Raw genomic sequence first — 26,082 nt, 5'->3', positions numbered from 1 at the left:
AAATGATTTACTGCTAGGAAATCATTTGGGAAAACCTGGATTGGTCAAGTAATTTCAACTTACTGGAAAATTTAAGGAACATTTGGGTAATTCATGTAACTGTCAAGGAGGAAATGGGATTTTAAATCTTTGTTTCTTTTCCTTAATTTTCGTAGCATTTTTTTTGCTGAGTAATTTAGGGTAAAATTTTATAAAGGTTTCATATAATGTGGATGATTTTAATTACATATTACTATTTACATTTTGATATCAGGACTTACTTTTGAAATTTAGTGTTCATTATGCCAATTTTTTTCAAAATGTTGATGAAAATTTAATACTCAGAAATAAAATATTCCATTTGTATGCTGTATTAAAATGCCTCAAAGTACTTATAGTGATCTGTTGCTCAGGAAAATGTGTAATACTATGAAGGAGAAGGCAGGGAAATTCAAAATTGGATGCTAGTAGCCACCCTGATCCAAGCTCTAGGAGAAGGCAAAGTGTAAGGAGAAGGCAGTTCACGCTTAGATTATCTGAATGGACTCAAGCTCTAGCAAAGACATTGTCAATTTTATTTTCATTCTCTGATTAATAATTTTTCAATTTTCTAATAGGAGGATAGCAGACTGGATAGCAATGGACCATCAGCTGTATTCGGTTGTCACTGAGAGAGGTTTACAATAGGGGGTGGAGGAACTACATAAATCCACACTAAAAAGTAATCTCGGGCTTTCCCAGTATATTGTATTGTGGAAGGCTATTCGGGGTTTCCACAGGGTCAGGTTCTCCATTATTTTTCTCGATCATCAAAGCGCTGGCTGTGATGGAGAACCACACCTGGTGGAAATACGGAATGGCCTTGCACGATAAATCCACAGTTTGTTATTCCGTCACGATCTACATTTTCCAGCAGTGAAGTGCCAAAAATGTATGCTGATGCTGTGCGATAAATTAAAAATGAGTTTCATAAATGAAAAATGAATGCCGTAATCCCTATCACTGGACTTCAAAATCAAATGAAGCATCCATATCATTGATGTGCCACTACTTGAGCCATAATTTCAAGCTTGTAAATCGATGTCTCAAAAATTCTCACTTTCCTGGTGCGCATGATGCATTAGCTATCTACAGTAAACTCACTGCCATGATGACTGTGTGGGATATGCCCGCATTATTTGGAAATGCACCCATTTTCACAATTTCTGACAACCCATGGGATTATATTGCAGGATTGGCATGCACTTTATTGGTTTTCACCGCATTTTTTTGCCCACGCACTGTAGTAGGCTGCAGCCATGCCAAAAAGGAGGATATTCCAGTTATCATACAAAAATTTTGATTAATTGTCTCACATTGCAATTGTTTTGTAGGGGTCTTTAAAAGAAGAGAAGCAGTTCCAGGAAATCATGGGGTAGCCCTTTCACAAGCTGTGCTGAGAATGCCCAGATTACTGGAACTCTGAATTTGATATGCTCAGCAGGGTTGTCGAATGCTATTTGTCCTGAGCTGGCCAGTACAGATGATAGAGGGTCTGTGGAACTTTTATACCCAAGAGAGATTGGAAGATATCATCTGGACCAGTGGCAGATCTAGGGAGAAGGGGAGTCACATGGGTCATGCCCCCCCCCCTCACACCAATTTGATCAAAAAAATTTAACTTTTATCTATTTAATAGTTCTTGTATCCTTAAATGCCTAAAATTGTTCAACTGCATCTTTTTTTACGAATAAATACATATAAATTTTATGCTCCAAAATGCATAAAAAATTGGTATTTTAAGGATTTTATGAGGGAGGATCCGCTCCCTACTGGGGGTTTTCATTCTCCCCTGACCCAGGCCATGATGGCCCCCTAAATTCGATGGTGAATCCACCCTTAATCTGGACTGATAATTATTTTAAATCATTTGATAAAGCAACTGCTGACATCATTGGAGAGGGTACCCACACAAACTCTGATAGTCGCAACATTAATTCTTGTACATAAATGGAATATTATCACATTATTGCAGAAGAAAATCATGGCTCAGGGCCTGGCTTAGCCAAAATTTTTTAAAATTTGATTTGCATGCAAGATGCCCATTCTTTAAATGTGATGAAATCAACTCTCTATATATAATGTTGGATCGAAGATACAAAGACAGAGCTCTACATGATGACATCTTCAAGGCAGAGGCTAAACAGTCGAGCTGCAAGCAGACTTGCTGAGAGTGGCACACTTCAGATATATTCCACATGAGCAGAGAAAATGGTAAGCTCATGATCAGCATGTTCAATGTTCAAAATAATAAAAAATTGTACCCACTAATTCATTAACTACTAGATTATAATGTTAATTTTTTAAATTGTCGGTCTGTGCCAAAGCCTCTATGCCTATTTATTGACTAAGCTGTGATACTAATGTTTAAAAATTTACAATGTATAGGTGTATTACAGGTAAGAAAAGGTTTTTCGAACTAGTGCGCAGGATCTATGAGGAGGGATGTTGGCCGGAGGATTTCGTGAAGACTGTTTTAATTCCGCTTCTGAAAAAGAAGAAAGCTGTGGAATGCGGAGATTACAGGACTACCACCCTAATATCGCATGCGACGAAAGTGGTGCTGAGGATATTGAACAGACGAATGGAGGCGAGGGCAAACGATTATTTGGGCTAAGATCAGTTCGGTTTCAGAAAAGGGAAGTCAACTCGTGATGCAATAGCAATAATGAGGTCCCTCATGGAGAGGAACCCAGAATATGACCAGTATGTGTATGCCTGGATTTTGAGAAAGCAATTGATAGGGTGAACTGGGTTAAGTTAATGGATATTCTCAAGAGAATAGGTGTAGATTGGAGGGATAGACGACTGATTCGTAATCTGTATATGGTCCAGACTGCGCAAGTGAGGGTAGCGGACGGAGAATCTGGGTGGGCAAGCATTGGCCGAGGTGTGAGGCAAGGCTGTCCTTTATCACCAGTGCTCTTTAACGTGTACGCTGAAGAGATGGTAAGGGAAGCGTGGGATGAGTTAGAAGCTGGAATAAAAGTGGGAGGAATGATGTTCAAATCAGGGAGATTCGCGGATGATCAGGCGTTGATTAGCCAGTCAGCGAGGGGGCTTCAGGCTCTAGTGGATGCGTTATACGAGCGTTGCAAGGAGTATGGGATGAGGATTAATCATAAGAAAACTAAGGTTATGCGGTTTTTTAAAGCATCACGAGCGAGGAATGTGAGACTCAAGATAAAGGTGGGTGGTGAAAAACTTGAGCAGGTTGAGCAATTCAACTATTTAGGCAGTACGTTAGAGGAAAACGGATACAGTAGTAAGTACATCAGGAAGAGAATTGCATTGGCAAAGGAGGCGCTCATGAACAGAAAGGAGCTTATGAGAGGATCTTTATGTAAAAGTTTAGAGAAAAGGTTATTCAAGAGTCTGATCTGGAGTATAGCTCTTTGCAGTGCGGAAACGAGGACACTTAGGAACGAGGTTGGGAGAAGACTGGAGGCATTTGAGATGTGGGTGTGGCCAATAATGGATGCTTACGATCATTTTTAAATTTGAAACTGATATTGGTTTGCCATTATCCAGAAAACTTAAAACATGTGGCAATCAATTGTAACCCCCTCACAAAGTCCCAGAGAAGTAAAAAAATATTTAAAACTCTTGTCTAGTTTTGACATCTATAATAACTACATCTGCTTAAAGTATTAATATCATGGGAGTGAGACAAGCCACTGAATATGAGGGAAGGATAGTAAGAGAAGGTTATTCGAAGTAGTACGTAGGATCTATGAGGAGGGATGTTGGCCGGAGGATTTAGTGAATACGATTCTAATTCTGCTAGGTTTATTCTGTGCGCGGTAGATGCGGTAGAGTTGTAGGGGGTTCGAATCCGAAGTAATCACATTTTTTCCATTTTGAAAAAGGATCATTCTTTACGTCAACGTAGTAGGCTTTAAAAAATTAGGGTTGACTTTAAAAAATCAATACTGATTTTTTTAAACGACTTAATTATTAAAATGGTGACTCTATACATCTAAGTTAGCACATTAATTTCTGGACGGATTTATCCACGGTGAAGAAATAAGCTAGGGAGGTGGCAGTGGTTGTGTCTTCGTGTCCTTTCGGATAATTACCGCCAAATCTCCGTTGAATAAAATTCCTACTCTTAGTAACTACAATTTTCACTAAATAACCAAATACACTCGTAGTTGAAATGAAATCATTTTGAGAATCCTAGAGTAAAACAAATAATCGCAATTGGATCGATAATCATAGTTTTTAAATTTCTAGTATGTACTCGATAACGAAAAAAGAGGTAAGTTAGGAGAATGAAAGCGCATGTCCACGAGTTGTGGAATGCATTTCGACGACGGCCTCATGTATGCGAAAATTTAGTGGCATTAATGCCCAAACGTCTTCAAAAAGTTGTTGAGGCAGCGGGTGACGCTATTAAATATCCTCCTCGCCACGGAGCCCGCACGAAAACACTCTGACGGCCCAACCTGTGCGTGGACGTGAGTTTCCTCAGTGCATTCTATCCGCTAGGGCATTTGAACCTGTAGTTTGACTCCTGTCTCGCTATCCCGATCGCCCCCGCGTCCGTCCTCGTCGGCTCTTGGTAGCGTACGGGTGGGGAATGCAGGCTACTTCATGTGCCAACCTTCTAAGTTTTTACCGACCCGACCACATCAGTTGAGTGGAGCTCATTGGTGTCTATATACTTTTGAAAACGATAGTAAATTCATATGATGAATTCAGCGTTGCATACGAGTTTTCATGCGAAATTCTTATTATTATTGAAAAATTATTTCTTCCCGCGTTGAAATTTTAAAATTATGATGTATAACTGTTTCCATCTTAGATTTTGCCTATCAATCGATGTTCAAGACTTTTCAAGCGATGATCAACGGTTGTAAAACCTGAATCACAAGGTCTTTTTTTTTTCGTTGAGAAAGTGATCACTATCGCGATCACTAGAGTGATCAGTTTTTTTCAGAAAAATCAGATCAGAAAAATTAGTTAATTAATTTATGATAGATCCAATCTCTGTTATTGCTAATAGAGAGGTCCTCATTCCATCAATGCCCCCGTAAGAAACTCGCCTGCTACGGGGCGATTTCGACTCTTTTTTTTTTAATGTGTTGATTGAAGCCGGGTGCGCCTGATTTAAGTCTCGGTCAAAGATTGCGGTCACGCCCTCCGACTCCGCGTGTGATAGAGGCGTGCCTAGCGTCGATTCCCGCCTCGGCGGTGACGGCGATTCGCGACGCGATAGTCTCGCGCTATAAGTGCGCCCGACCTTCAGACCATCCAAGTTTGGAGTGCTGTTTATCTGACGGGGCTTCCCCGTCTCCAAGCGGTGATCCCCCTATTTTATCGCTATAGGAGAATTTTCTTTTCCTTATGAATCGTAGTGAGCATCTTCATAAGTCATGCCTCGGCGCATTAGGGCTGTCTGGAGAAGTCTTAAGGAAATTAAAGTTCCTTCCCAATTTGTTTACGCAGTAACTTCCCAGCAGCATTTAACGATACTAAATGGAGGCGTGAAGACGGTGTGGAGCAGGGAAGGGGAATAGAGGAAAAATGGATTTTAAGCTTATTTTTCGACTTATTTTGATGCCGTTTCTGTCCCAAAATGCTAAATTAGCTGCAAATATTGGTCTCAAATCCTTACATTGTCTCATTTTGCATTGCTTCATTTATGAATAGAGCTAAATTATGCTTTTAAAAAATGCTTAAGTATTTATACAAATTTTTAACGAAAAAGTCACGGCGTTATCAACTAAACTTAAATTATGTGGCAATTAACTGTCCCAAAAAAACATAATTGTTGCGTTATCCCCTCCAGTAAGTTTTTAATAAATTCATTGGCGACATTTTTACGTCTTTGGGAGCATGCGCGGGCGAAAATGGAAAATTTGCTGAGGCTGATGGTAGACTAGTTTTTGAAAATCATGCAATATCTTGTCCACAGTAATTCGAGGCATAACAAGAAAAGTTAAATGTGAAAAAATAATTTTTTTGTGCGTCAACTTCTACGCTAATTCATTCCTTCGTTCCTCCCCAAAAATCAAACATTATGGTTCTCTTTTCAATTGGTTCTGCGCGAATTGCAAAATTATTTTACCTCATTCCTGGCGTCTCCTCTCTGCTTTTGAAGGCTGCGAAAATTTTTGTATAGAGGTGATGAAACTCTCCCCTGCCTCCATGTATGAAACAGAGCTCAGCTAAAGTTTTATTTCCCCATTTATCAACAATCAAGGGGCGCAACTAAGGGGTGACATTCAATTCTCACTTCCATTTTTCTATTCACGGAGAAATTTAAATTAAATAAATCGCGATATTTATTCCCGTGTTGAAATTTTAAACTTATGAAAAATAGCTGTTCCCATCTTAGGTTTCGCTCATCAATCGATGTTCAAGACTTTTCAGGCGATGATCCACAGTTGTAACACGTAACGTTCTCACGCCTTCTTAAACTGTACACTCCTCTAATCCATTGATACTCATTAGTACTTTTATATCATTTGTTGGAGAAATTTTTATTAGCTAGGAATCAAGTTCCGACAAGGTTTTAATCAAAGGGAAAAGTCACCAAGACTGTCAGTTAATTAATTTATGAAAATCTTGTAATAGGTTGGAAAAATTAACAAGAGAGAAATATAACTATTGAAAATGTGAGAAATAAAGATTTTCTAATGTAGCGTCAACTTTGTTCATTCATTCTTTCAGCGGACGAAATTACTATCAGCAGCAGAACCGAGAAAAAGCGTGCTAAATAGCAAAAATCCGCTTAGGTACGATAAAGTTCTCCCTCTTACTGCATTGTGATCGTAAAATTTACCCACCAACGTATCGTAATTATTTATTGTGAAAGTATTTTACCAGTCGAGGCAAATTTTCAGGGAGCATTTCCCAGATTTCCTCGGCCTACCTCCCCTTCCAACTTGCACTTCCGTCTTCACTTCACGCAGAGGCCTACCTCCTTTTATACCGTCCATACGTCTTTTATACCGGGGGCACGTGCCCTCTCCAGACATATAAAAACTAGACAAAACTTTTTATGCGATTATCACTACGTTCGGTCTATTTTGTGTATGTTGGAGCCTCAACCATGTAATTGCATATTAAGGGGCGGATACAGTATTTTTTTCTAGGATGGGGCAGGCAAACAATCTTCCTATATATTTGGTGTCAAAAACAAAAACAATAGAGAAGAAAAAAGAAAGAACAAAAAGAGAAAACAACAATTACCGAGCGAAATATTCTCTTTATTTTATTCTTATTATTAAGACGAGAGTTATTAACCTTTTCCCTACTGTACACGTATGTATACGTGTGGACGATTCCTGACCCGGGAGACGACGGGCGTATATATACGTGTTAGATTTTCCCGGCCAGGCGATCGAAAGCCGTATATGTATATACGTTTTCTAGCTCCCCCCACTTTTAGGATTGTCGTGGGTTTACGACGTCTTTGTCTCGGGACCCAACGCTTCGGGGTTTAGGATTAACCCTCGGGATCCGGGAGCAGGTACCCGGACGACCCGGACCCTTCATCTTTTAGAACCCCTCTCAGCGGTACGGGACAATGGTCATTCAATTGTTTATACAGTCAATTTTCGAAATAAATATTTGTTCATTTCTCAAGAAATATACACTAAGAATTGAATTATTTGTCTTTATAGCAGCGTTTACAATTTTTAAACGAAATTCTTCGACAAATATTAACACGTGCGTAGAACAACTTGAAGCCCAATCCGGGGTTCAAACAAAAAATTCGCGGGCAGTACTTTAAAAAATTATTATTAATTGATTAAACTGCGGTGAATGCGATACTGACTCACGTTGTTTTTAAATCAGGATTTCGTTTGCTTGTTCACGGTGCGTCCGTTATCTCTAAATTCCATGCTCCGGAGGAATGTTCCGTACATCGCCATTCTCCCATTGGTCGTAAATTTTCAAATATTCCATCAAAACACTCAGTAGAAGTAGAAGTGCATTTCGCAATTCACTTCAATCATATGCTCCCTATCTACATAGAAATCATCGAAAAAAATGTCGGTGCCAGCGTGTAGCAGTGGTATATAGCGTCAACTTTGGTTTATTTCTTAATTCAAATAATCTTCTCTCTTTGCTTCAAGAGGTTATTTTTGGGATTACGGACCGTGTGGGATTACGCCAATGATGGTTTTAATTTATTCGATACATTTACTCTTCTTTGCATATTTATAGTTACCCATCTGATATGTACCATATACCGTAGTTTCGGTAGTGTTTAGTCTTTTTGGAGTCGAAAAGTTTTATTCCGAATACAAGCTAAGAATAGCGATCGTTGACGGCATTATCATTAGGCATTTTTGGACTGTAAGCCCATTCGCTTATTTCGCTTTATAAAGCTACTGAAATAGATATCTGTTAGTTTAGTTTGTATGGAAGCGTAAGTGTATCGAAGAAAGTTATGACTATCATGAGAATGATACTTTATCTGACAGACGTGCGGATTAAATCCAAATCCGTAATCCCAAAAATCACGTCTTAGTGAAGAAAGAAAATAATTTGATTTATGAAATGCACAAAAGTTGAGGCTTTATACCCTATTTACCACACGCTGGCATTGTTCAAACTTTTTAGATGATTTTTATAAAGATAGGGAGCATGTGATGGAGGTGAATTCGCCTCTTTGGCTTATTCCGTGAAAACGGGCAGTCACTGTAAATGATTGGTGTGACCAATGTTCAACAATTGTAAGTATCGTGCTTTTGCTATCGATTTTTGCGGTCATTTCTGAATAATGTTTTTAGATCCGTTTGAATTCCGCTTCAATTCGGTTTTATGAATATCATTCCACGATGGAGCTAGCTGAAGGAAGCGGGAAAGGACCGTTTAACTCTTCGGAGCGGCACGTTTTGTTCAATTGTCCCATTCGGCTCGGGATTCCATTTTTGTGAGCCAATATTTTTTGTTTCTGCACAATCACACGTTTTGACTGTGAAGAGATGAAAACGACTACCTACTGGTTCGGTTTGTTTTTGAAAAGTTTATTTTACATTACTTTGACCGTGGACTTCGTCATCGGGATTTTTATATTTCAACTTTAGTAAATCTTCAGGAAGTATATCTAGTACCCGTATTAACAAGGATTAAAATAGGTGTGAAATGATTCTTTCACGGCGAATTCATTGCTTCAAATCTTCTCGGGATTTCCACCGCTTTAATTCGCTGTATATCACCAACATATTCGTTGTATTTATTGTTTATTTTGGTTGTTATACAACCGGTGGAAATGACGAGAAGAACTCAAGCCGCAAAATAGGTGCTTAGCTTATACGGTCGAAGTTCAATGAAAATAGCATGTTCGAAAAACAGAGAAACGGTCGTGTTCCCCGTCCTCTCGCAGCAAATATATTTTTGAAATTTTTCACGCACGGATTTTTAGAAACTTATGTTTCTGAAACTTAAAATAAAACGAAAATATCGCCTCGCGGATGACTAAATGTTGATGGAAACGTATTATCGCTGCTGCTTTGCGATGTTGGAAATAATGAAACTCGTGGTTGAATGACGTCTTAACACCTTGTGAGCCGCGAGAGTCATACTGATAGCGATACTGATTCAGTTTTGCTATATTCTTAAATGATTCACACGTAATTCTTAAGCCTCTATAATTTTGTTCACCTCAAAAATTGAAGCACAGAACTTGGACATTTTTATAACCGAAGAGTGGGTGTAATTCCATGTTAATAGAATTTTTATAAGATTTTTTCTCTCCATAAAAAGAGCACTCCAATGCAAACATACAATTTTTGGCTGTGAGTAGATAAATACGACACCCATTTCATCAAGTATATGGTTTCCGCATGTTGAATTTTCACACCATTCTGACCTTAAAAGCCGCACTTTTCTACTTACACTTCAAAAATGGTCAATGAGTACATGTTTTAGTAATATTAATATGTTTTTAAAACGACATACTGCGCGATTACGTAGGAATACTGCGATCGAATTTTACATAAATTAATCATTTCTTCAGCAAACGAGACAAAATTTCTAAAAGTCGCATAGGTAATAAAAATTTCAGCTTCGTATCATTTTTCACGCAAGAATGATTCAACCTAGGATGACTAAATGTTGATGGACATCAAAACGGAGCGCACCATCTCGTATCGTTATCGATTCGGAGTAAACCTGTGCGTTGGCTACAAGAATCGTCGGCGGCGGCGTCCACGTGTTTTCTTTTCACGATTTTTTATTGAGCTTCTGTAGCACGCCGGCGGCCATTAATCCAAGGTTTTGTCTGTGGCGACGCAGTACCGTCTAAAAAGATATTATTTCAAATAGCAGCTCATTAAGTTACAAATAAATTATTTTGCTATCGATTTCTCAACTCCGAGGAATTCGCTTTTATGTTATGAATACGCTCGTTTAGAGCGAAGTTTACATGATTTGGCATTATTGAACCAGGAAAACTGTGCTTAACATAACTGAAGCGGTTTGTTATCGGATTCCGTGTCAATACGTTTGAATCTAAATGTCGCATTTCGTCAAACAACGGTGGCCTCGGTGGCGGCGGGGTAAAGTTCTCGCCTTTTAAACCGACGCGACGGTCGGGCGATTGAATCCCGCCTGGGTAGATTGACCCTATCCAAGGAAATAAATTTTAGTCTACGTTCAATTGTTAAATATATAAAGGCCAAATAGCAAGTTTTCGATGGTTTGGCAATAAATATTTAAAAATAAAGATAATAATAATATTTTTTTAAATTGCTTTGAGTTGACTCCTGGAATTAATAAGGATAAACAACACATTTAAATTCTGAAGCGTCTGAATGAATGCCAATTCTATGATGACGGTGATGTGGCGTAGCGTTGCAGCCCACAGGTCTATGCCGAAGCTCGGATGATAGTCGACCCAACACTATGATACTATTCTGCAAAATATACGTGATCAAAACTTCCATATTTTATAGAAAATATGTGTAAATAATAAATACTGAAATACATATGCAATAAAATGATTTTTCCGTAGTTCTTATTTATCAACAATAAAAAAGTGACCCTTTTTACGTTACTACACCGATAAAAACTAGTAAAATATTAAATGTATTTTATACGCAAATTTGAGCCGTTAACAATGCAGAATTGAACGAGGAAAATTATAATTTGATTTTTTTAGTAGCTACTTTCATTGTCGTTATTCAGTTATTCGAATTCAAACTCGAATGTAGGAAATAGAAAATAGATTCTAAATAATTTAAAATGAAACGAGGCGAAAATCTTACCTTATAACATTTTACATTTTATGTTTCTTTATTTAGACGCAAAAGAACAGACGCGATTTTTACTGTAATGAAAAATTATTGTCGTAATTCACGGAAGAGTGGAGCGAGAATGGATTGATAAACGAATGAATAGCGTCAGCGATCGGGAGAAAGCGAAGGGAGGAGGCGAAGGGAATACCGTCAAGGCAAGAGCGGAGATAGTGAGAGGGGGAGAACAAAGGGGGAATCTCCGGTGAATCCCCGAAGTATACGGAAGAAAATGGTCCTTCGCCCCATCTCGAGTCGACCGTATAAAAGGGACTAGGCAGTCGACGCAGAGACATTCGTAAACAGAAGCAGCTGACGCGATCTCTGGATTATATCTTCCACAGCGGTAAGAGAATTCAACTTTCATCATAATTAGTGACCCCTATGTTAAATGTTAAATTTCATTTTGTCTTCATGTTTTTCAACTTTACAGCGACATATTGTGGAATTAGCTGTTCACAAATGACAATATATTCCACAGTAGAGATTATTTTGATTTCAATATTATTTATTTTATATTCAATTGATATCAATTAGGTCGAGAAATGCTGTTAAAATTGAGTAATTTAGGAAGAGAAAACATATGTTTACTGCAGTATTCTGATTTATTTTTCTTAGCATTGAATATATTTTGGCAACATTCTTGTATATTCCATAACTGTAGAAACTAAAAAATCGCTGCTTATTTTTTTCGATATCAAATCATTTAACTTGTGTATCCTTCAATCCGACCAATCTGAATATCTTGAGTTTTCGGCTTATGTTAATTGATATTCAATTCATCTTATTTACTTTGGCCAAGTTTATGTGAGTTGTATAACGATTTTGACTTCTTCGATTAAAAAAAGTCTCCGTGGTAAGACTTGACGCAAGTCCTTTGGACTCTAAAGACGGTGACATTTTCAGAGGATCTCCTTAAACTTTGTACCACTTTCCGCTGTACCGCCATTTAAATTATTTACAACGAATTTGAAAGAATTAATAATTATAGTATAGCAGTGATAAGGATATGTATTTCGTTGCAGCTAACTACCTCTAAATAAAAATGAAGCTCCTGTCCAGTGTGGTTCTCATCATTGGAGTCCTCATGGTCATGTCAACCTTCACTAACAACGGTGGACGTGAGTATTCGAGCTACTTTCTCTTAAGCGTCACAATTACAAAGGCATGGAATTAAAATTCAAAGCGAGTCGTCTCATAGGCATGCCACGAAGGTTCCTAAAGATATCATCTCCAGTGTCCACCATATTTCCGCAACTCCAAAACGGGAGTTAAAGCATCGGTCATCGGCTCCATATGATTCCTCAAATGCGTATTTGGTTTTGGTTCCAGTACTTTCACTATAACTCAGTTCCAAAGGAGCTGGAAAGAACTTTCAACCAAAAGAATGGAGACCGTCTTATGGAAAACTAGGAAAATAGATCTTTCACATTCAACTAATCAAGTAATTCCTCGTCACATGTATGGTCATCTCATAAGTAGTAAATATTCTAAATATGGAGATAAATAAATGATCTTTCTTTCTTTAGAACATAATATTTATTTATATCCACTGTTTTTAGGAATCAAATTAATAGCAATTTCAAATGTTTTTATCATCTGAATGGTGATTGTATAGTGGTAGTATGACCAGAATAAGTGATCGCATAAAAATCGTTTCAACGGATTTCTTAGAAATCTTTAAACTAATACGGTTTTATGGGTATTAATTGAGTAGCAACAACGATAAGTGACCCTGTAACCATTGTAAAAACATTGTGAAAGTTATTTCGATGTACGACGCTCAAACCTATTGTGATTTCTCTTCCAGTTGTCAGCGCTGGCTTTGGCTGCCCTTTGAATGAATACACGTGCCACAACCACTGCAGATCCATTGGTCGCCTTGGAGGCTACTGTGCTGGCACCTTGCGGATGACATGCACCTGCTACAGATCGAGATGATTTTCATCCGCGGCGGAAAGTTTTATGGAAAAAGTTCTTTGACCGTTGGCATGAAAAAACTACGATTACTTAAGTGAAAATGTTAAACTCTTCATTTTTCTTCATGTTTTAAAGTACCAAAGCTAAATTTATTCGGTTAATTCCTTTGTAAATGTGTACATGTCATACATAATCATCAAAAAAGAGAAAAATAAACAATATTGTTATCTATCTTTCATGTTTACTTTCTCGGAAAAAATTAACTGTGTTTTAAGTAGTGCACGCTTCACATAAACGGTGACTCATCGGTAGTATGATTTCGGTTGGCTTTTCCTTAAATTACTTAGTCATTTTTGTGGGGATTTCAAAAATTGCACAAGAGAATTCACTACTTAAAGTTAAAAACTAAAAAATTTGATTTGGATATGAATATTCTTGTTAAAACCACAAATTCACTACTCAAAGTGAAAATTTTAAAAATGTGACTTGGATATGAATATTCTTGTTGCAAACGCGATTTCGGTAGTCAGTTAGAAAAAATTAAAAATGTGACTTAGATATGACTACTTTCTATACAAAAACGAATTAACTACTCAAGGTGAAAAAATTAATAATGTGACTCTAATATGAATTTTCTTGTTACAAAAGTGAATTCAATACTCAGTGTGAAAAAATTAAAAATGTCACCTGTATTTGAATTTTCTTGTTACAAATGGGTATTCAATACTCAAAGTGAAAATTTAAAAATGCGACTTAGATATGAATATTCTTGTTCAAAATTTTAAAAAAGTAACTTGGATATGTATATTCTTGATGCAAACGCGATATCAAAACTCAGAAAGGGAAATTATAAATGTGACTTTGATATGACAATTCTTATTACAAACACAAATTCACTACTTAAAGTGAAAAAATTAAAAATTCTACTCAGATATAAATTTTCCTGCTACGAACGCGATTTCAATACTTAAAATGAAATAATTAAAGAAGTGACTTGAAAATGAATATTATTGTTACAAACGCAAATCCACTACTAAAAATGAAAAAATTAAAATTAGACTTAGATATGAATTTTCTTGTTACAAACGCGTGTTCACTACTTCAAATGAAAAAATTAAAAACGTGACTTGAAAATGAATATTGTTGTTACAAACGCGAATTCACTGCTAAAAGGGAAAAAATTAAAAATGTGTCTTCATTAGGAATATTCTAGTTAAAGAAACGAATTCCCTACTAAAGGTGAAAAAACTATAAAATTTGATTTGGATAGGAAATTCTTGTTACAACCACGAATTCACTACTCAAAGTGAAGATATTAAAAATTCGAATTAGATATGAATTTTCTTGTTACAAACTCGAAGTCACTACTTAAAATGAAATAATTAAAGTTCGACTTTGATATGAATTTTCCTATTACAAACTCGAATTCACTACTTAAAATGAAAAATTAAAAAAGTGACTTGAAAATGAATATTGTTGTTACAACGACGTTTTCAATACTCAAAGTGAAAATTATTTAAATGTGCCTTGCAGATGAATATTCTTGATGCAAACTCGATTACAAAACTCAGAAACAAAAAATTTAAAATATGACTTTGATATGACTATTCTTATAACGAACACAAATTCACTACTCAAAGTAAAATAATTATATATTCTACTTAGATACGAATTTTCTTGTTACAAACGCAAATTCACTACGTAAAATGAAAAAATTATAAAAGTTACTTGAAAATGAATATTGTTGCTACAAACGCAAATCCATTGCTTAAAGGGAAAAAATTAATAAAAATGTGTCTTGTTTAGGAATATTCTCGTTAATAAAGCGAATTCACTACTTCAAGTGAAAAGCTAAAAAATTTTATTTGGATATGAATATTCCTGTTACAAACACGAATTCACTGCTAGGGTGAAAATATTAACAATTCGACTTAGATATGAATTTTTTTGTAACAAACTCGAATTCACTACTTAAAATGAAATAATTAAAGTTCGACTTTGATATGAATTTTCTAGTTACAAACGCGAGTTCACTACTCAAAATGAAAAAATTTAAAAAGTGACTTGAAAATGAATAATGTTGATACAATCACGAATTCACTACTCAAAGTGAAAATTTTAAAAGTGTAAGATGGATATGAATATTCTTGATGCAAACGCGATTTCAAAACTCAGAAACAAAAAATTAAAAATGTGACTTTGATATGACTATTCTAATAACCAACACGAACTCACTACTCAATGTGAAAAAATTAAAAATTCGACTTAGATATGAATTTTCTTGTTACAACCTCGAATTCATTGCTTAAGATGAAAAAATTAAAATTCGTCTTAGATAAGAATTTTCTTGTTACAAACGCGTATTCACTACTTAAAATGAAAAAATTAAAAACGTGACTTGAAAATGAATACTGTTGTTACAAACGCGAATTCACTGCTTAAAGGGAAAAAATTAAAAATGTGTCTTCATTAGGAATATTCTAGTAAAAGAAACGAAGTCCCTACTAAAGGTGAAAAAACTATAAAATTTGATTTGGATAGGAAATTCTTGTTACAACCACGAATTCACTACTCAAAGTGAAGATATTAAAAATTCGACTTAGATATGCATTTTCTTGTTACAAACTCGAAGTCACTAATTAAAATAAAATAATTAAAGTTCGACTTTGATATGAATTTTCCGGTTACAAACTCGAATTCACTACTTAAAATGAAAAATTAAAAATGTGTCTTCATTAGGAATATTCTTGTTAAAAATGCGAATTCCCTAGTAAAGGTGAAAAAAATAAAATATTTCAATTTGATTTCAAAAAGTGACTTGAAAATGAATATTGTTGTTACACAAACGAATTCACTACTCAAAGTTAAAATTTTAAAAGTGTTACTTGGATATGAATATACTTGATGCAAACGCGATTTCATAACTCAGAAAAAAAAATTAAAAATGTGACTTTGATATGACTATTTTTATAACAAACATGAATTCATTCTCAAAGTGAAAAAATTAAAAATTCGATTTAGATATGAATTTTCTTGTTACAACCACGAATTCTCTACTCAAAGTGAAAATTTTTAAAATGCGATTTGGAGATAAATATTCTTGATGCAAGAAAGATTTCAAGCTCAGAAAAAAAACGTGTCTTTGATATGACTATTCTTATAAAAACACGAAATCATTTTCTAAGTGAAAAAATTAAAAATTCGGATTAGAAATGAATTTTCTTGTTACAAACGCAAATTCACTACTTAAAATGAATAAGTTTAAAGAGTGACTTTAAAATGAATATTCTTGTTAGAAATCTGAATTCACTGCTTAAAGTGAAAACAACTGAAAATATGTCTAGATTAGAAATATTCTTGTTAGAAAACGAATTCACTACTAAATGTGGAAAACTAAAAAATTTCATTTGGATATGAATATTCTTGTTACAACCACGATTTTACTACTCAAAGTGAAAATTTAAAAAATATGATTTTTATATGTATATTCTTGCTACAAAGGTGATTTCAGTACTCAGAAAGATAAAAATAATAATGTGACTTTGATTTGACTTTTCTTGTCACAATCACGAATTCAGTACTTAAAGTGAAAAAATTTAAAATTCCACTTGGATATGAAATTTCTTGTTACAAAGTCAAATTCGTAAAACGTAAAATGAAAAAATTATAAAAGTTACTTGAAAATGAATATTGTTGCTACAAACGCAAATCCACTGCTTAAAGGGAAAAAATTAATAAAAATGTGTCTTGTTTAGGAATATTCTTGTTAGAAAAGCGAATTCATTACTAAAAGTGAAAAACTAAAAAAATTGATTTGGATATGAATATTCCTGTTACAACCACGAATTCACTACTCAAAGTGAAAATTTAAAAAATGTGACTTGGATATGAATATTCTTGATGAAAACGCCATTTCAATACTCATAAATAAAAAATAAAAAATGTGACTTTAAAATGACTATTCTTATAACCAACACGAATTCACTACTCAAAGTGAAAAATTAATATTTCGACTTAGATATGAATTTTCTTGTTACAAACGCGAGTTCACTACATTAATGAAAAAATTAAAAAAGTGACTCTAAATTTGTTGTTACAAACGCGAATTCACTGCTTAAAGGGAAAAAATTAAAATTGTGTCTTGATTAGGAATATTCTTGTTAAAAAAATGAAATCTCTACTAAAGGTGAAAAAACTAAAAAATTTGATTTGGATATTAAAATTCTTGTTACAACCAAGAATTCACTACTCAAAGTGAACACTTTAAAAATTCGACGTAGATATGAATTTTCTTGTTACAAACTCTAATTCACTACTTAAAAGTATAAAATTAAAATTCGACTTTGATATGAATTTTTAAGTTACAACCGCGAATTCACAATTTAAAATTAAAAAACTAAAAAAGTGACTTGAAAAAAAATATTGTTGTTACAAACGCGAAATCCCTACCTAAAAAGAAAAAATTAAAATTCGTCTTAGATATGAATTTTCTTGTTACAAAAGCGAATTCACTGCTTAAAATGAATAAAATAAAAAAGTGACTTGAAAATGAATATTGTTGTTACACAAACGAATTCACTACTCAAAGTTAAAATTTTAAAGGTGTTACTTGGATATGAATATTCTTGATGCAAACGCGATTTCATAACTCAGAAACAAAAAATTAAAAATGTGACTTTGATATGACTATTTTTATAACAAACATGAATTCATTCTCAAAGTGAAAAAATTAAAAATTCGACTTAGAAATGAATTCTCTTGTTAATAACTCGAATTCACTACTTAAAATGAAAAAATTAAGATTCGATTTAGATATGAATTTTCTTGTTACAAACTTAAATTCAGTACTCAAAATTAAATAAATTAAAAAAGTGACTTGAAAATGAAAATTGTTGTTACAAACGCAAATTCACTGCTTAAAGTGAAAGAATAAAAAATTTTTCTTGAATTGGAATATTCTTGTAAAAAAAAACGAATATCCTACTATATGAATTTTCTTGTTACAAACTCGAATTCACTACTTAAAATGGAAAATTTAAATTCGACTTAGATATGAATTTTTTTGTTACAAAAAGGGGAATTCATTACTTAGAAAGAAAAAATTAAAAAAGGGACTTGAAAATGAATATTGTTGTTTCAATCACGAATTCACTACTCAAAGTAAAAATTTTAAAAGTGTAACTTGGATATGAATATTCTTGATGCAAACGCGATAACAGAACTAAAAAACAAGAAATTAAAAATTATACTTTGATATGACTATTCTTATAGCAAACATGAATTCATTCTCAAAGTTAAAAAATTAAAAATTCGATTGAGATATGAAGTTTCTTGTTAAAAAACGTGAATTTACTACTTATAATGAAAAATTAAAATTCCACCTAGATATGAATTTTCTTGTTATAAACTCAAATTCACAACTTAAAATGAAAAAATTAATACTCATCTTAGTTATGAATTTTCTTGTTACAAACGCGAATACACTACTTATAATTAATAATTAAAAAAGTGACTTGAAAATTAATATTGTTGTACCAAATGTGAATTCACTGTTAAAATGGAAATAATTAAAAATGTGTCTTGATTTGGATTATTCTTTTTAAAAAAAGTATTCCCTACTTAATGTGAAAAAACTAAAGAATTTTGATTTGGATATGAAAATTCTTGTTACAAGCACGAATTCATTACTCAAAGTGAAATAATTAAAAATTCGACTTAGAAATGAATTCTCTTGTTAATAACTCGAATTCACTACTTAAAATGAAAAAATTAAGATTCGATTTAGATATGAATTTTCTTGTTACAAACTTAAATTCAGTACTCAAAATTAAATAAATTAAAAAAGTGACTTGAAAATGAAAATTGTTGTTACAAACGCAAATTCACTGCTTAAAGTGAAAGAATAAAAAAATTTTCTTGATTTGGAATATTCTTGTAAAAAAAACGAATATCCTACTTAAGGTGAAAAAACTAAAAAATTTGATTTGGATATGAAAATTCCTGTTACAACCACGAATTCTCTACTCAAAGTGAAAATTTAAAAAATGTGACTTGGAGATGACCATTCTTCATGAAAACGGCATTTCAATACTCATTAATAAAAAATGAAAAATGGGACCTTGATATGACTATTCTTATAACCAACACGAACTCACTACTCAATGTGAAAAAATTAAAAATTCGACTTAGATACGAATTTTCTGGTTACAAACTCGAATTCACTGCTTAAAATGAAAATATTAAAATTCGTCTTAGATATGAATTTTCTTGTTACGAACTCGAATTCACTACTTAAAATGAAAAAATTAAAAAAGTGACTTGAAAATGATTATTGTTGTTACAAACGCAAATCCACTACTAAAAATGAAAAAATTAAAATTAGACTTAGATATTAATTTTCTTGTTACAAACTCGAAGTCATTACTTAAAATGAAATAATTAAAGTTCGACTTTGATATGAATTTTCTTGTTACAAAATCGAATTCACTACTTAAAATGAAAAATTAAAAAAGTGACTTGAAAATGAATATTGTTGTTACAACGACGTTTTAAATACTCAAAGTGAAAATTATTTAAATGTGCCTTGCAGTAGAATATTCTTGCTGCAAACGCGATTTCAAAACTCAGAAACACAAAATTTAAAATGTGACTTTGATATGACTATTCTTATAACGAACACAAATTCACTACACAAAGTGAAATAATTAAAAATTCTACTTAGATATGAATTTTCTTGCTACGAACGCGGTTTCACTACTTAAAATGAAAAAATTAAAAAAAGTGACTCGAAAATGATTATTGTTGTTACAAACGCGAATTCACTGCATAAAGGGAAAAAATTAAAAATGTGTCTTGATTAGAAATATTCTTGTTAATAAAGCGAATTCACTACTTAAAGTGAAAAGCTAATAAAATTTGATTTGGATATGAAACTTCTTGTTACAAACACGAATCCACTGATCAAAGTGAAAATATTAACAATTCGACTTAGATATGAATTTTCATGTAACAAACTCAAATTCACTACTTAAATTGAAAAAATTACTATTCTACTTTGATATGAATTTTCTAGTTACAAACGCGAGTTGACTACTTAAAATGAAAAAAATTAAAAAGTGACTTGAAAATGAATATTGTTGCTACAATCACGAATTCCCTACTCAAAGTGAAAATTTTAAAAGTGTAAGATGGATATGAATATTCTTGATGCAAACGCGATTTCAAAACTCAGAAAATAAAAATTAAAAATGTGACTTTGATATGACTATTCTTATAACAAACGAGAATTCATTCTCAATGTGAAAATATTAAAAATTCGATTAAAATATGAATTTTCTTCTTACAAACGCGAATTCACTAATTAAAATGAAAAATTAAAAAAGTGACTTGAAAATAAATATTCATGTTACAAACGCGAATAAACTACTTAAAGGGAAAAAATTAAAAATGTGTCTTTATTAGAAATATTCTTGTTAATAAAGAGAATTCACTACTTAAAGTGAAAAGCTAAAAAATTTTATTTGGATGTGAAAATTCTTTTTACAAACACGAATTCACTGTTCAAAGTGAAAATATTAACAATTCGATTTAGATATGAATTTTCTTGTTACAAACTCGAATTCACAACTTAATTTGAAAAAATTATAAATTGACTTGAAAATGACTATTGTTGTTACAAACGCGAGTTCATTACTTAAAATGAAAAAATTTAAACAGTGACTTAAAATGAATATTGTTGTTACAATCACGAATTCAATATCAAAGTGAAAATTTTCAAGTGTAACTTGGATACGAATATTCTTGATGCAAACGCAATTTCAAAACTCAGAAAATAAAAATTAAAAATGTGACTTTTATATGACTATTCTTATAACAAAAGCGAATTCATTCTCAAATTGAAAAAATTAAAAATTCGATTTAAATATTAATTTTCTTCTCACGAACGCGAATTCACTACTTAAATTGAAAAAATTAAAAAAGTGACTTGAAAATAAATATTCATGTTAGAAACGCTAATAAACTGCTTAAAGGGAAAAAATTAAAAATGTGTCTTGATTACGAATATTCACGTTAAAAAAACGAATTCGCTACTAAATGTGTAAAACTAAAAAATTTCATTATTCTTGTTACAACCACGAATTTACTACTCAAAGTGAAAATTTAAAAAATGTGACTTGGAGATGAATATTCTTGATGAAAACGCCATTTCAATACTCATAAATAAAAAATGAAAAATGTGACTTTATTATGACTATTCATATAACCAACACGAACTCACTACTCAATGTGAAAAAATTAAAAATTCGACTTAGATATGAATTTTCTTGTTACAAACTCGAATTCACTGCTTAAGATGAAAAAATTAAAATTCGTCTTGGATATGAATTTTCTTGTTACAAACGCGAATTAACTACTTAAAAAGAAAAAATTAAAAAAGTGACTTGAAAATGAATATTGTTGTTACAAACGCGAATTCACTGCTTAAAGAGAAAAAATTAAAAATGTGTCTTCATTAGGAATATTCTTGTTAAAAATGCGAATTCCCTAGTAAAGGTGAAAAAATTAAAAAATTTCATTGGGATATGAAAATTCTTGTTACAACCACGAATTCTCTACTCAAAGTGAAAATTTTTAAAATGTGATTTGGAGATAAATATTCTTGATGCAAGAAAGATTTCAAGCTCAGAAAAAAATAAAAAACGTGTCTTTGATATGACTATTCTTATAACAAACACGTATTCATTTTCTAAGTGAAAAAATTAAAAATTCGGATTAGAAATGAATTTTCTTGTTACAAACGCGAATTCACTACTTGAAATGAAAAATTTTAAAAATTCGACTTGGAAATGAATTTTCTTGTCACAAACGCAGTTCACTACTTAAAATGAATAATTTAAAAAAGTGACTTGAAAATGAATATTCTTGTTAGAAATCTGAATTCACTGCTTAAAGTGAAAAAAACTGAAAATATGTCTAGATTAGAAATATTCTTGTTAGAAAACGAATTCACTACTAAATGTGGAAAACTAAAAAATTTCATTTGGATATGAATATTCTTGTTACAACCAAGAATTTACTACTCAAAGTGAAAATTTAAAAAATATGATTTTTATTAGTATATTCTTGCTGCAAAGGTGATTTCAGTACTCAGAAAGATAAAAATAATAATGTGACTTTGATATGACTTTTCTTGTCACAATCACGAATTCAGTACTTAAAGTGAAAAAATTTAAAATTTCACTTGGATATGAAATTTCTTGTTACAAAGTCAAATTCACAACTTAAAATGGAAAAATTAAAATTCGTCCTAGATATGAATTTTCTTGTTACAAACGCGAATTCAATACGTAAAATGAAAAAATTATAAAAGTTACTTGAAAATGAATATTGTTGCTCCAACGCAAATCCACTGCTTAAAGGGAAAAAATTAATAAAAATGTGTCTTATTTAGGAATATTCTTGTTAGAAAAGCGAAATCACTAGTAAAAGTGAAGAACTAAAAAAATTGATTTGGATAGGAATATTCCTGTTACAACCACGAATTCACTACTCAAAGTGAAAATTTAAAAAATGCGACTTGGATATGAATATTCTTGATGAAATCGCCATTTCAATACTCATAAATACAAAATAAAAAATGTGACTTTAAAATGACTATTCTTATAACCAACACGAATTCACTACTCAAAGTGAAAAAAATAATAATTAGACTTAGATATGAATTTTCTTGTTACAAACGCGAGTTCACTACATTAATGAAAAAATTAAAAAAGTGACTCTAAAATTGTTGTTACAAACGCGAATTCACTGCTTAAAGGGAAAAAATTAAAATTGTGTCTTGATTAGGAATATTCTTTTTAAAAAAACGAAATCTCTACTAAAGGTGAAAAAACTAAAAAATTTGATTTGGATATTAAAATTCTTGTTACAACCAAGAATTCACTACTCAAAGTGAACACTTTAAAAATTCGACGTAGATATGAATTTTTTTGTTACAAACTCTAATTCACTACTTAAAAGGATAAAATTAAAATTCGACTTTGATATGAATTTTCAAGTTACAACCGCGAATTCACAATTTAAAATTAAAAAACTAAAAAAGTGACTTGAAAAAAAATATTGTTGTTACAAACGCGAAATCCCTACCTAAAAAGAAAAAATTAAAATTCGTCTTAGATATGAATTTTCTTGTTACAAAAGCGAATTCACTGCTTAAAATGAATAAAATAAAAAAGTGACTTGAAAATGAATATTGTTGTTACACAAACGAATTCACTACTCAAAGTTAAAATTTTAAAAGTGTTACTTGGATATGAATATTCTTGATGCAAACGCGATTTCATAACTCAGAAACAAAAAATTAAAAATGTGACTTTGATATGACTATTTTTATAACAAACATGAATTCATTCTCAAAGTGAAAAAATTAAAAATTCGATTTAGATATGAATTTTCTTGTTACAAACGCGAATTCACTACTTAAAATGGAAAATTTAAATTCGACTTAGATATGAATTTTTTTGTTACAAAGGGGAATTCATTACTTAGAAAGAAAAAATTAAAAAAGGGACTTGAAAATGAATATTGTTGTTTCAATCACGAATTCACTACTCAAAGTAAAAATTTTAAAAGTGTAACTTGGATATGAATATTCTTGATGCAAACGCGATAACAGAACTAAAAAACAAGAAATTAAAAATTATACTTTGATATGACTATTCTTATAGCAAACATGAATTCATTCTCAAAGTTAAAAAATTAAAAATTCGATTGAGATATGAATTTTCTTGTAAAAAACGTGAATTTACTACTTATAATGAAAAATTAAAATTCCACCTAGATATGAATTTTCTTGTTATAAACTCAAATTCACAACTTAAAATGAAAAAATTAAAAATCATCTTAGTTATGAATTTTCTTGTTACAAACGCGAATACACTACTTAAAATGAATAATTTAAAAAGTGACTTGAAAATGAATATTGTTGTACCAAATGTGAATTCACTGTTAAAATGGAAAGAATTAAAAATGTGTCTTGATTTGGATTATTCTTTTTAAAAAAAGTATTCCCTACTTAATGTGAAAAAACTAAAGAATTTGATTTGGATATGAAAATTCTTGTTACAAGCATGAATTCACTACTCAAAGTGAAATAATTAAAAATTCGACTTAGAATTGAATTCTCTTGATAAAAACTCGAATTCACTACTTAAAATGAAAAAATTAAGATTCGATTTTGATATGAATTTTCTTGTTACAAACTTAAATTCAGTACTCAAAATTAAAAAATTAAAAAAGTGACTTGAAAATGAATATTGTTGTTACAAACGCAAATTCATTGCTTAAAGTGAAAGAATAAAAAATTTTTCTTGATTTGGAATATTCTTGTAAAAAAAAACGAATATCCTACTTAAGGTGAAAAAACTAAAATATTTGATTTGGATACGAAAATTCCTGTTACAACCACGAATTCTCTACTCAAAGTGAAAATTTTTCAAATATGACTTGGAGATTAATATTGTTGCAACAAGAGTTCAACATCAGAAAAAAAATAAAAAATGTGTCTTTGATATGACTATTCTTATAACAAACACGAATTCATTCTCTGAGTGAAAAAAATAAAAATTCGATTTAGATATGAATTTTCTTGTTGTGACTTGAAGTGACTTGAAAATGAATATTGTTGTTACAAACGTAAATCCACTGTTCATGGTGAAACAAAAACACAGTACTATTCCACAAAATTTATTTAAGCTGTCTACTAGTTTCATCGTTTACACCGTCATTATCAATACTAACTGAGCAAATCCATACAACATCAAGCCTTATTTATCCAACAATAGTGTGAGGGAAGGAGGAGGGGGGGGAACTAAAAGAGGAGGAGCATTGAGCATTGTTGGTTGGGCACAGTTGAAAATTATGGAATGGAGGTTCAAAACACAAAGTATAAAATCTTGGGGGGGGGGGGGGTTGGCATATAGAAAGTCAGGTGGTTATGAGGTTAATGAGAAGGGGAGGAGGAAGGATTGTCGAGGAAGAAGTCAGATTTTAAAACAGTAGATAAAAAATTAGAACATTTGAATACAGTGATATCATTAAAAATTTCGATATTACGTGCAAGAGTGCATTTGGTGATTTCTAAAATTTCTAAAATATCCAGTTTTACACTTTTGTCATGGACATGTAAAATTTTAATATTAAAATTACTGTTGTGGCCGGATTCGGACAGGTGTTTAGAAAAATCGGAATTGGAGTCTTTCAAACGAGCACTTATTTTGTGTTCATCAACACGAGTTTTAAACTTGCGGCCCGTTTGACCAACGTACACACCGTTGCACTCGTCGCATGTCAGGGCATAGACACCACTTTTGTCTTCAGGATGCACTTTGTCCTTGGAGTTAAAAATAACTTTGCCAAGGGAGGTCGGGGAGTAAAAACACAGAGGGTATTTGACTTTGGGTATGAGGTTGTGAACACTGTAAGACAGGGGGCCAAGGAAAGGAAGGGCGATACTCTTATTCGGGTTTTTTTGGCCAGTAATTTACGGATGAGGTCATCATTATAGCCGTTATTAGAACATATCGATTTAATAACATCAATTTCCTGGTTGAAACTTGAAGCAGACATTGGGATACAGAGTAGTCTGTTTAACATAGAGTTAATGCCTGCAATCTTGTGGGAATAAGGATGGTTTGAGTCTGCGGGTGTAAGTATATCCGTAAAGGTACTTTTCCGGTAGATTGCGAAGTCATGTTTGCCTTCTTTGAGGGAAATCGTAATATCCAGGAAGTGGATTGAAGTGGAGTGAATAAAATACACTGCTTAAAGGAAAAACTAAAAATGTGTCTTGTTTAGGTATATTCTTGTTAAAATAGCGAAATCAGTACTA

The 26,082-nt window shown here is 32.4% G+C and overlaps 1 long non-coding RNA gene across 1 annotated transcript; it reads left to right on the top strand.

Annotated features, from left to right (window-relative positions):
• Positions 1–11,516: 11,516 nt before the first annotated feature.
• LOC124154984 lies at positions 11,517–13,424 on the top strand. Its single transcript, XR_006864083.1, has 3 exons — positions 11,517–11,619; positions 12,299–12,394; positions 13,084–13,424. It is a non-coding gene; the product is annotated as an uncharacterized LOC124154984 (long non-coding RNA).
• Positions 13,425–26,082: the final 12,658 nt, after the last annotated feature.

The sequence above is a fragment of the Ischnura elegans genome, chromosome 3 (genome assembly GCF_921293095.1).
Source record: "Ischnura elegans chromosome 3, ioIscEleg1.1, whole genome shotgun sequence".
Classification (NCBI taxonomy): Eukaryota; Metazoa; Arthropoda; class Insecta; order Odonata; family Coenagrionidae; genus Ischnura; species Ischnura elegans.
This window is presented reverse-complemented; position numbering and strand designations above follow the sequence as displayed.